The 7,424-nt window shown below is 41.8% G+C and overlaps 2 pseudogenes; one reads left to right on the top strand and one right to left on the bottom strand.

Moving 5' to 3' along the window:
- Window positions 1–2,248: 2,248 nt before the first annotated feature.
- LOC137970257 (uncharacterized) lies at window positions 2,249–2,824 on the bottom strand (annotated as a pseudogene).
- Window positions 2,825–4,344: 1,520 nt separating this feature from the next.
- Window positions 4,345–7,080, top strand: LOC137970249 (uncharacterized; annotated as a pseudogene).
- Window positions 7,081–7,424: the final 344 nt, after the last annotated feature.

Raw genomic sequence — 7,424 nt, 5'->3', positions numbered from 1 at the left:
TTAGTTTTTTGAAATATTTCATTTAACGGCAGAAAATCACGAAAAACGGTTATCGTACCGGAAGCTCAAATTTTCACTCCGTGAGAATCCAAAATTTCACACTTTTCAGCTCCTTGCTACACAGACGTTTACATCGCTGTGAATCTTTCTCAACTTTAATTGCATATATTGACTCTTCCTCAGCCAAGACATAGTGGTTATTTTTATCTCTTGTTCTTTCCGAGCGAACTGAGCCCCAATTAAGCAAACACACTTTCCTCATTAGTTGAAAACTCAAAAATAATCTATATCCAGCGATACAAAAAGCTGACCGGTAGTGTTTCAAATCTTCTGATATTTTAACCAAAGAGTGTCCAGTCATTGAGGTTTAAGTTTGCAGTTTCATTTATTTGGGATCTACTATCAGTTTTGAATGAAGGCCGGTCAAAACTCGAGAAAATTACAATTCAGCGCCAGTGAAATTTACAATGTGAGCTTATGCAACTCACCCCAAAATAGAAAACCAAATTTGGGTCAGAGACATCGCAATTAAGACAGTTAAATCATTTTAAGTTTTGCTTCGTTATATAAAATGTATCTATATCGATCATGAAAAACTAACTCGAAGAAAGTGAGGGAAACACGAAACTTTTACCCTCCCATGATTTGTCGCGCACGATCAAATTCGCAAATATTTTAAATCTGTTGCGTCAAATCAGTCATAAGTAAAACTATCTTAGTTGCTGATGTGAGACTTTGCTTTAATATGACAGAATTTCCTTTTAAAAGTGGTAAAGAAATAAAAAAAGGTCAGATTAGAAATCGGACCAAAATTAATTAATTTCATTATGTGTGTGAGACTGTGTGCAGGGGCACCCAACGAATCTGTTCCTCACATTATCTGTTCCCCAGAGGAATCTTGCTGGCTGGCAAAAATACAGGTGTTTCGATGAGCTGGCTGGGAAATTTTGTCATTGATAGAGGTTTTGCCTGGGAATTACTGACTTTTTCTAGCATTTCAACCCGAGCTGGTTGTAGAAACTCTGAAGACTGAGGACAACTAAAAAAACAAAAAAGAAAAAAAAAAAAAAAAGAACCTCTTCCCTCTCCCAGAGAGTAGTCACAAACATACGACGGCTGGTCAGAGTGATTGCGCTTTCGGAAAAAACCTGTTTTGTCCCGGTTTTGTCGCTTTTGTTCGGTCGTTTTGGATCGAGGGATTTGAAAGCGCGCGGAATTTCCTGGCTGGGAAATAACTTTGATCAGCTGGCTGGGAAACCAACCAATTTTATCTAGCTGGCTGGGAAATTTCTTGTGTGTCTTGCTGGGAAAAAGGAACAGATAATGTTTTCCCAGCAACACTGAAAAACACCTGAAAATGCCTTAATAACATTTATTTTCATTAACTGGGGTATAATAATACATTTTACAACATATTGGTCGTTGGGTGCCCCTGTGTATGTCGTCGTGGAAGCCAATAGGGTAATTGTTCCCACGGAAAGTAAATGTTACTTCTTGATCTAAATAAACAACGCACTTACTTCGGATGAAATCAAGGTTATTACTGGGAAGTACAAATTAAAAATGTCGTGTTCGTTCTTCAATATCGCCGGTGGAATTTGTGGCGCGGACGAACGCAGTAGTTCTTCGACTTCCATCATACTACTCACCCAGTGTAATAAGGAGATCAAAAAACACAAAAAGTCCTTGAAATTTTCCGGCGTTGAAACTGAAGTGGAACTTATCTTGGCAAGATGCGGGTGTTTTGAAAAGCCATCAAACTTCTTGGAAATGACCATCTGTCCCGCTCATCGGGCGCAATTGGGCATAGGTTGGCGAAGGCCAAGTGGTTTATGTAGCCTACCGGAAGTTGTTTCGGGTCACTGCAAGGACCTTCGGAAAGTACCAACAATGCAAAAAGGAATAAATTTGTCCCAGTCCATCAAGTTATTGGAACTTAAGTTTGTCCCTGTGGGCTCAGGTAAGTGATGAAGTGTTTGATGAACTAATAGCCAGTTGATTGCCATCATTTATCGGAGCCCGTATTCCTGCGAATGTCAGACACCCCGTATTCCGTTAGCAGCTCGCGCTGTGTTAAGGATTACGTACCGGCTTGTGATATAAAAGCAGTCTAACCAGATATAAAGCAAAACTCCAGTCTTTGGGTACGATTAAATAATAATAATAATAATCTTTATTTCTTAAGATAAAAATACATATCCTAAGTTACAATTAATAAGAAAGAAAAAATATAAACTCTAGAAACTATTTACATATCATATTTAAAAATTATTCTGTTACTAAAAACGTTCTTAAATCTGTCAGTGTGGATCCAAGGGACAGAGACTGACGTATTTCTAAGATTGTACCTCGTTTTCTTTTCCTTAGGTAAAAACTGGAAGAACGGACATTCGATCTTTTTTTGTAGAGTGTCCTGTCCGCCTTCTCTAGCAAGTCCCTGATATTTACATTTTTGGACGTATATATGTATCACTTTCTTTTCATACACCGGTCTAAGAAATTCTGTTTTACAAAAAGGTCGGAATCTGAGGCACCATAAACCGACAGAGCGTAAGAAAAATTTGGTAAAACTATTGGGTGAAAAACGTGATCTACTTCCTCCTGGGACATTCCTTCCTTACGTAAAGATCCTAATACGAATAATGACTCGTTGGCCTTAATTACCTTCGCGCGCACGTGACCACTGTATTAACAATTTTGTTGGAACACCTAATATGGGTAACTCTGCGCACTGCGGTATATTACTAACTGACGCGATGTCCTGACTGAAACCTTTCTTACGGAAAATAATCTCCTTGCATTTTGTTGGATTTTCCATTTCCATTTTGTTGGATTTCCAAAGTTTCCATTGATGGAAGAAAAATGTTAGGTTCGTTAAGAGCAAAACATATCACATTTTATTTTTCCCTCACCCCTTTCATCCTTCATCGTACCATCAGCCTTTCGCAATTGTATTTGTTTATGTTTCCAAAAATAGCTACAGTTAAATTTGGTACGGCTCCATCTAAAATTACGCGTCTTTGGGATAATTTCTGTGGTGTTAACAGCGTTCGCCCTTTTTTTCCCGGAAGGAATTTGCGTAAAATGTAGAAAGATGCTCAGCGTGTTTAAAGAACAGATACCTGAGACAGGACATATGACAGAAGAAGTTGCTAACATCGCAGATAGTTTGAGCGAGTTAAACCTGGTGAGTATGTAGCCCTAAGCAAAATGCTAAAATAAGAAATAGAAATGTGAAATCAGAGTATAAAAATAAACGAAGATCTCATTAACTAAAAATAGCGGCCGCTAAGCACAACAAACCAGATGACGGACAAACAGGTAGTAAGTGTAAATTTTTAATCATTCGTTCCGCTAGCAGCTGCTTTTCAGTGTATTGGGCTATTACTTTTCACTCTACTAATTGATCGTAGTTACTAGAGGCAGTTCACGTTGAAGGCTGCCTTGGAGTATAACGCTACTTTAGCCGTCTTCTCGCCTCGGCTAGTCGGGTCACCCTGTCTGGCATGTAAACGCTCCAATGTGTTTTCTAACGGAACGTATGAAAAATTGGCTCTTCCATGCAGGGTAGCTCAGTTGTTCGGGTAACTCGGTTAGGCGAGGAACCCTCTCTTTGTGTAAACAGACCCTAAAAAGACATAAATATCTAAGACAATAGAAAAAAGTACCTTCTCCGCCTCCACCCACCAGCCCCCCTAGTGTCGCACATGGAATTCAAACTTTTCTTTCCTTTTTCGCACTTCAGGTCCATCATGAAACTGATAGAGACATTTCTTTTTCCATTCCGGCCACTGATACTGAATGTAAAGCCAAGTCTAAACGAGAGAGTTTTTATGTACCAGACGAGGCTTCACAGGAAAGTGAAGATAGTTTAACCGACGTTCAAGACGAGTCCAGGGAACAGCTCAACCGCTTTCTACAGGTTCGAGACATCAGCCCAGTGCGCCACGTACTGTCAGTACCGTGGAATGAAGCACAAAGCCGTTCTAAGCGTCGATATGTGAGAAAAGCCAAGCAGTGCGTTTCAGCAGTTCTGGATGTCCTTGCTCCAAAAGACTCAAAATGCTTGTGGGATGAATTATGTGAGCGCAAAGGTTATCTAAGAACAACTGGTGGGAAAAGTCGGAAGGATCTGGAGCTTCTTGAAGCGTTTGCCGAGAGTTACTTAAACGCTCAGCACTGGAGTACTCGACGGCAAATACTCTCAATCCTGTCTGACAAGTTGTCTTTCAAAGAGGTGCAGGAGTTTATCCCAACAGTCACCAATTACCGCTATAACATAGCTCGACACCATACCTTGCTACACGGAGAGCAGAACCGATTCCAAGCCATGAATACCGGAGGATGAAAGTTGACCAAGGAAAATTAGAAGATTTCATTTCGTTCATCACAAGTCCGCATGTTCTTCATGATGTTCCTTTTGGCGAAAGGCTTTTGAAGCTATCAACTGGTGAGGTTATTAAGACCCCAAACGTGATCAGAATGATGATACCTGAGCGTATTGTTCAACAGTACCAACAATACTGTAGTGAAAGAGGTTTTGAGCCCATGAGCAAGCGAACACTACATAGAGTTTTGGATGAGTGTTCAGCGTCTGTTAGGAAGTCTTTACAAGGACTTGATAACTTTTCCGCCCAAGGAACCGAGGCATTTGATGACTTGGACAAACTGGTCGATAAACTGGTTGACTGTGGTAAAACGGAAGTCTGGGCGAGAGAAATGAAGCAACAGCTGCGCTCATCAAAGCAATACCTTAAGAGTGACTACAAGGTATTTTATTTCGTTACAAAATTTAGTATGAGGTTTGGCACAAGAAATTCACGAAAATGGGAGAAACATGATCCACAGCAGGTTTTGTGAACTACTTTCCCAAAGTAAAAATACTGTGATCTTGCTGGATATTTGTACTATATTTTTATTGTTATTATATTTTATTTGAAAGTTAGTATCAGAAGTAAATATAAACACCTAATGGAACGTGGGTTTTATTCGAGGGACGCTTAATTCGGAGAATGAGGGGGACGGGGGTGTCACTTATTCAAGAAAGTGTTGCAATTGAAATTGTATACGTAAAAACAACAATTGCGTTTTGTGTTGTCTTTGGTGTGTTTCAGGTCCATGTGGTTGAGTCGTCGAGCATTGCCGATCACTGTAGGACTTACGCCCTAAGTGATTCAACAGACTCAGACTTTCAAGCCTGCTGCGATCACCCACACAATGAGTCATGCGCGCAGTGCTGCCAGTTGCAGGAAGTCCTATCTACCTTGGAAAGTGAGTGTTCTCATGCACTTTGCAATGAAGAGGAGAAGGAGGACATGCTGCACACTATTAAGCAAGCAACAAATAACATCATGATCTGGAAATCCCATCAGTTGCGCTCCGTTCACCAGGATCAAGCCAAATGTTCTGTTTTAGCTAAAATCAAGAGCAAATCTGATGTGTTCCTTGTTCAGGATTGGGCGATGAAATACATGCCACGGAAATTTCGAGAGCCGCAGTCGGACTGGTTTGCTAAGCGTGGGTTACCATGGCATATTACAGTTGCAATCAGAAAGTCGGAAGAAAGCGAGCACTTTGAGTCTCAAACATTTGTACATGTCTTTCAGAATTGTACACAGTGCCGTCGTGGTATCTATAATGCAGGACTGCCTCGCCTCACTGAAGAAGGAAATGCCGCAATTAGAAAGAGCTTATTACAAGCAAGATAATGCGAGCTGTTACCACAGCAGGTATACAATCGTTTCAGCTAAACTAGCAGGTGACATCGCTGGGGTGGTTGTAGAACGGAACGACTTTTCCGACCCTCAAGGCGGCAAAGGAGTCTGTGACCGTCAAGCAGCAACTATTAAGGGAGATGTAGGAAGATATGTTAACGAGGGTCATGATGTGACAACAGCTGTGCAGCTGAAAACTGCCATAGAGTCTGGTCCAGAGTCTCGTGCGAAAGCTAGTTACGTCTCACTTAATACGTCAATTACTCCGCCAGTCAAATGGGAGGGTGTTAGCCTGCTTAACAACTTCAAGTATGAAGAGAGCGGAATACGTGCGTGGAGAGCGTTCAATGTGGGTCCAGGGAAGTTGATACCGTGGTCTCAATTTGAGGGCGTTTTGCAGATCCCGGAAGTTCTAGAAGTGCTTGATCCCCCATCGCAGACCACGCCATATTTCAAGAGCGTGAGACACAGGCATGTAAAGAAATCATCTAAACGGGATCCAGAAGCAACCAACGAAACCACCAGTCAAGACCAAGATGATGATGATAGTGAAAATGATCAAGCTTCACTACTTTTCCCGTGCCCCGAGGAAGGATGTATAAAAGCCTACAGCCATTTTACATCGCTACAAGCACATCTGGACACGGGTAAACACAAACGACTCCCTGAACAGGAAACACTGTATGACAAGGCAAAACGAGTTTACGCTTCAAAGCTAATAGATGAAGGTAGTAGGATTCCCACTGTACAGTTACAATGTGAAGAACAGAGCCAATGCTTAACTCCCCTTCCAATGGGATGGGCTCTAAAGACAATCACCAAGAAGGCTCGTTTTACGCAGAAACAGAATGAATTTTTGAAACAGCAATTTGAAATTGGCGAGCAAAGTGGACGGAAAGCAGATCCGAGTGAGGTCTCAAAATTAATGAGATCTGCAAGGGACGGGTTGGGAGTTCGTCGGTTTCAACCAGAACAAGTTCTAACAGGAAAGCAAATCACTGGATTCTTCTCAAGACTGGCAGCAAAGAAAAGGCTGGCTCCCAGTACAGTGAACCGTGGAGATTCAGACGACGAGGTCCCAGGAGAAGATAACAGGGCAGCGATGGCGCAGACGACCCATTCGGAAATCTGTGCGCGTGTGATGAGGGAGGTTTCTCTTCAGCACCCAATTGTATCCTCGTCAGGCTACAATATCTGTGAACTCATGCAAGCGTGCAAGAAGAAACCGACGTCGCCAAGTGTGGACATGTTGCGTAGCATTTGCATTGAACTGGGCTTGGATGTCTCCGATATAACGCAAAGACGAAAGAATCCGTATATCAGTCGTTTGTCGCAGCTTGTGGACGAATGCAGCTGTGCCTCGTAAAACCGAGAGAATTAAATCAGCTGTTTACATTTATGCGATTATTTAGTAGGTAATAGGTGAGGTGAGGTGAGGTGAGCTTTCCATAGAACCTTACAGTGACTGAGCCCCGGGGGGGAGGGGGGTACTCCCTTATATGGGCTATATAGGTATCTGCCGCCCCAAAGGGCATGGCTTTTTAGCCGTTTTGGTCATAGATAGGGTATCGATTTTGGCCATTTTGGTCATAAACAGGGTATGGTTTTGGAACTTTAGTCTTGAATTGAGTATGTTTTCTAAGAACAAGCTACGTTTTCATCATTATCGATAAGATCATCAAAAGCCCTTCATAAATTATGTTTAGGGTA

This window comes from Montipora foliosa, chromosome 1, assembly GCF_036669935.1.
Source record: "Montipora foliosa isolate CH-2021 chromosome 1, ASM3666993v2, whole genome shotgun sequence".
NCBI lineage: Eukaryota > Metazoa > Cnidaria > Anthozoa > Scleractinia > Acroporidae > Montipora > Montipora foliosa.
Note: the sequence above shows the minus strand (reverse complement) of the source record. Positions and strands in the feature narration are given on the sequence as shown.